Source organism: Lathyrus oleraceus, chromosome 1 (genome assembly GCF_024323335.1).
Source record: "Lathyrus oleraceus cultivar Zhongwan6 chromosome 1, CAAS_Psat_ZW6_1.0, whole genome shotgun sequence".
NCBI lineage: Eukaryota > Viridiplantae > Streptophyta > Magnoliopsida > Fabales > Fabaceae > Lathyrus > Lathyrus oleraceus.
In genome coordinates, this window is record NC_066579.1 from 310,772,996 (window position 1) to 310,778,995 (window position 6,000).

Below are 6,000 nucleotides of genomic sequence, written 5' to 3' on the forward strand. Positions count from 1 at the left end.
CAGACAGGTGCCTGCCCAAGTAACAGGACAGGTCTTCCAGACTACATGAAGTCAGAGAGTTATACCTATGTGGTTAAGCAACTAAGCAAAAGCAAGTTCAAAATGAACTTAAGCAACTTATGTACCTGTTGAAACATCACACAAGTCAGTTCAACTGTACAGACAAACAACCAACATTAATATCAACAGTCAAACCCAATAATCAAAGGCATAAGCCAACAAGTCAAACTCAAATGAGTTAACAACCCTACAAAACACACAATGTTAGTAGTCAAAAGCAAACACCAAAGGCTCAAGTGATAAAGCATCAACAACTATGGAACTTGAATGCTCAACCTGAAATCAAAGCTCAAACATAAGCAACCAACCACTAGGTCAAGTCCTAGGGTCAAAGATGGAGAAAAAAATCTAAAACAGAACATGAAATTTAACATGAACCAACTTCATTCAATCAAGAACGCAATCCAAAAAGTCCCACATCCATATCAATTACCAAAAGTATTTCATGAACCAAACATGGCAAGGTATGCACATTGTAACCACATTTTGACATCAGAATGAACAAATGCACATTAAATCAAAAATGATTCCAATAATTTTGGAAAAAATCATGAGTAAACATAACATACAACATGATTATCACACAAAAAATTAGAGCATTTGGACAACATTAGGCATGGTAATTAAATTGCATAAGTCAAGGTAAGCATAGTCAAGCACATATGTGACACAATTTGGTACACCAACTTAGCACAAGCCTAAAACAAAAATGATAATTGGTAAAAACCTCAAACCAAATCCAAGACACCATTCAACATGTCTAGAAATAGTGTGCAAAATTTCACATTCATTGGATAAAGAACAAGCATTTCACAATCACATGAAGATCAAGACACTTGAAAAGCTCACAAATGATCATCCAGAATGAAAAATCTCAATCAAATCAGAAATCAATCCAAAAATTCCACAAAAAATCATGAGCATTCACAACATCCATATCAAGCATCATACAAAAAATCAGAACATCTGGAGATCATTTGGCATGGTAAATGCATCAATCAAATTGAACATCACAAGGTGTGACACAAATTGTCATACCTACCTTAGAAAAATCATAAATCAACAATGGCAATTGATAAAAATTCAAACTCAACACCAAAATGTCCAGCAAGATGTCTAGTTTCATCATGTCAAATTTCATGAGCATTGGATTAACAACCATCATTTTACAAATGCATAAGAAAGGCAATGTCCAAATGGATACATGTATAAGAACCCTAGACAAAATATTTTTCAGGCCATGCACAACTTGAGTTATCATGATGATAAAAAACTAGAGAGAAAAAGAGACTCAATGCAAAATCCTCACATTTTTTGGATGATGACTTAATTTGTTTTGATTTTTTAAAGTTGAAGAAAAATGAAAAAAACCACATGTGAAGCAATGTACATGATAAAGGAAAAAAAAGAAATGAAGCAATTGCATATGGCCTGGGCTGGATTCGAACTTGGTACGTTTTGAAATCAAAATTGGCGCGCTGCATGGCAATCACATGCAGCCAATCAGCGCCCTGCCCTAGCGAACCTAAGAGAACGCTTTGCTGTTGCCAAAACCAAACCAAAATCGTTGCCTAAACCTCTGAATCATCTTCTTCAAAATTCGCGCGCGATGAACAGTAACATCATCATCATCATGATGAACAAATTTCTCAGTTTTTGCAATTAAGCACATGAACATGAAGATCTTTCATCACATAACAAGAATCCACAATCAATTTAACAAGAAACAACAAAACATGCATGAATCGAATCAATCAAGTTTCATCACCAAAACTTTAAACGCATGGTTCTCACTCAATTATGCACGAAATCGCTCGATTCAAAGTGCAGAATCATCACCATTAAGAGATCTACAAGAATATATCAACAATTTAGAGAATTAAGGAAGTCGAAAAAGTGACCTCTTAATGAGCAGCTTTGTAATTCGTGTTTTCCAGGCCGTGCAATGCTTCAATCTTCCTCTAGCAAGCTTGTACAAGTGTTTGGATGAAGGCTTGAGGTCCAATTGTCCTTGATTCAACTGGATTTGGATTTCACCATTGATGAGCTTCAAGCTTGAGCTGCTCCAATGTGCACGAATTCACTTGGATCTTGGTTCAAACATGCTCCATGATGATACTAGATGATGAATTAGGCAAGGAAAATGCAACTTGTTTGAAGAGATTTGAAGAAAAATTGAGAGAAAATTTTGATGAAAAATTCTAGATCTGAAAATTATGAGGTGTTGTTCTGAAATTCTGTTAGGGTTTTGGCTTAAATACTCCCTCCTAATCAAGCTCTAATCAAGATTAACCAAATGCTAATGAAAATTAGGGAAATTTGAGGTGTTTTGTCAAATTGGACTTTTCACCCTATGCATGGACATGGCATGTGAACAGTACGAATTTGGGATTGAAATGCACTCAAAATATCATTTTAAAGCCAATGGAAGTGGTACTATGTTCAAATAATGCACACATTTTGAATTTCATTTTTCCCTCCAAAAATCAATTGAATTTCCAAATATTTATGTGAATGTAATGCATGCCATGTAATGCCAAATTTGTAAACTAGAGGTTAAGACAAGAACAATGCAAAAAGAGCCACTTGATTTGGAGTTTTGGTTTGAAAGTTATGCCTCTTTGAAGTTCCATGTTCACTTGGCCAAGTTTGATCTATATCTCCTTAACCACACATGAGAAATTGATGATCTTGGACTTTTTGGAAATGGGAGAGAAATATCTACAACTTTCATGTTCAACAAAATTTCATTTGAAGCTTTCTTGATGATGTAATCTTAATGAGAAAACCTTTCCATTTTTGGCAATTTTGAATTAGAGGTCACTTTCTATTTTTGGAAAGTTTTGTCCTGACTTTATTTTCTTCAATGTTGATGTTTGAAATGTCAAATGAGACTTGTTTGAACATGAATGAAGTATTTCTAACCACTTCCCACCTCCAAATCCAATAGTTGACCATGCAGTTGACTTTTGTTGTTGATAGATGACTTGGTCATGCACAGATGAATTTGAGCCTCAATCTCTTGATGAAATGGCTCCAAAATGAAACCCTAGCTTATACAAGCTCAACAAAATCATATGATGATCTCCACCTCATAAAAGACCTCATCTCCTTGAAAAACCCTGATTGGCATAATGCAACTGATTAGGGTTGACCAGAGGTCAAAACCCTAATCCCAAGGAACTGATCAGGAACAATGAATCTTGATGATGATGATGAGACCATGATGATGATGATGTACCATTTCAACCAAGATAATACCCAGTCTCCTTGAGGAACCAAGAAACCCTAATTGAAGCACAAACCCTCAGATGGCCAGTGATCAATTCATGAGACCCTCAAGCTTGAATCTCTTAACCTCTCTTTCTTCTGAGCAAGACTTAGGAGGATGACTTGTTCACTGTTTCCACATGATATGCAAATATGCAATGACTAATGTCCTAAAAATGAAATGCAATATGCTAAGCTAGTCCCAAGAGAGGAGGGCAAATTTTGAGGTGTTACACATGAACTTCATCAGTCTCCATAAATTCTTCTCCAGCAGCAACTTCTTCAGCACCTACAACCTTTGTCTTTCTGACCAAAAATACCTCAGTTTCCTCTTCCTCCTTTTCCTCTTCTTCTGTAATTTCAGAAGGAAGAATCATCTTTCTTAAATTTTTCTTCTTCACACGTGCATCAGTGCTGACAAAAGATGAAAATGTCTTCTAAGGAGTCCTTCCACTGCTTGTCTTAGTGGGCATGAAGATAGTGGAGACAACTATCTCTTCAATCTCCTTCTGAAACTTCTTCTAATGTACAACCTTCTTCTTAGGAGGCCTGTGAACAATTTTTTTATCAGAATCCACGTGTTTTCTTTTCTTAGAAGTTTTGTGTGCATCGGTTGGTTCATCTGGTAAATCCTCATAGGTCAGAACCACACGATTTTCTTTTATTTCCATCTTAATGTACATCATAATAACTCAGGATTGTCATGCTTGGTAATTGTAGGATAGTCCTCAAGATAGGTAGATTTTGAACTTCTGACTCTAAGAGGTTCTGTTGATAACACCATTTCATTCTTCTTCAGAAGCTTCATGTTAGCCAGAACTGAAGCAGAAATAATGTTCCAATGAATCTCCTCCAGATCATCATAAGCAGAAGCATCTCTCAAAGAGACAATCAAACAACCCTGATAGAATAATTCAGACAAAAGTCTGACATAGGGTACATTCTTATTTTTATGCTTCTATTCATTGACCAAATACCATATGAGGTGTCTATGGTCCCAATAAATTTGATAAGTGCTACATTCTCTAGGGATTAGACAGCCAATGAGGATCTTGAACAAAACTTTGTAAGTAGTCTTCATGTTCTTCACCTTTCCCAAATCTGAAGAAGTTGATGTATTTTCTGACTACTCAAACAACCTTGTTTTGATAACATCAACTTCTGGACTGCTTTTCTTGGTGTTCTGAGTGAATCTTCATGTATTTGACATACCAAGAAGCTTGGAAATAATTTTCTGTGTTATGGTGACATCAACTTCCATCACAGTTGACCTTATTTCCACTTCTTCAAACTCTTTCACACCCATTCCTTTCTACTTTTCCCTCTCAAGGAGCTATCTTTCAACACCTTCTGATTTTCTTCCACATAAGCAGCAAGCTCATCATATACTTCAACTCTTACTCAGAAGTCCTTGACCAGATGGGGATAAGTTGGACCATTTAAAATATCCAATAATGAAGACCATTCTTTCACTCTGAAAAAACTCCAGAGGGAGTAACCATTTAGATTTAAGGAATCAAAATCCATAACCTGCTTCACAATGAGCTTCAAATCTTCCTTCTTGATATCAATGGTTTTGGGTTTAATGTGCAAACTTTGACCAGATTCGACATTCATGGGTGCTTGTTGAGAAGATGATAACACCATTACAAACGGGGTTTAGGGTTCTTAGGGTTTCTTTTGAAATGGGTAGTTTTCAGAGAAGGCTTGAGAGACAAAAGTGTGAGAAGTGATAGAGAAGTGTGTGAGTCTGATTAAGTAGCGTGTTTTGAGTGATCAAAACAAAACTTAAAGATAAAGGAGGCGGGATGCAAAACTTTTAAGACACATCATCATAATTTTAAGGGTTTTTACCCAGCAGTTACAAGCCACGTGTCAGAAGACATTTCAGATTTAGGACACATAAGTGGACAGATGTCAAAGGCGGTTGAAAAGTTTTTTCCTCTTGTTTGCATATAAGACGAAATTAATCTGATTCAAATTTTCAGAGGTTGAGATTCTTAAAAGGCTACTATTCACCAGAATCTTGTTCAGAGCTTCTGATCACAATAGCTTTTAATCATCATCAAACTCTGACTCTCCAATGAGATGCAAACACATAATTTTTAAAATAATTTTAAAGTGCTTGATTCTGATACAAAATAAGATTCTTTGCAACTAATATAGAAGTAGTATTATCACAGTGAAGTGTAATTCTAATTTTATAAATATGAAGTTCTATTGACTGATATTAGAATATCAGGATTAGAAACTATTGAATAAAGACAAAGAAATTTCCATACCTTTCTTTGTGCAGCTTCTGATGTGCTAATGAGATTGTTCTTGAGGAACCATCTTGTTCTAAAAATGATTTTCCGATAGCCATCATGAACCCTTTTCAAAGGCCATATCAACTGGATGTGATTTAAAGGTTTATTAAGCATCTAAAGCACCAACTTCTGATTAATCAGCTTTAGTCCTCCCAGTACCAATAATCTTTTCTTATTGGTTTCTTCTAGACTCCACGCTTTCTTCCCCCTTCTGAGTTAGGATTTGGAACATAGGCTTTTCTGTTGTTGTATGTTGTAAGCAGCCATTGTCCTGGAACTGAATTTGTTACTTTGTTCTTCCTTTGTAGCATATCTGCAACAAAGATAATCTCACTCTTTGGTACCCATACTCTTATGGGTA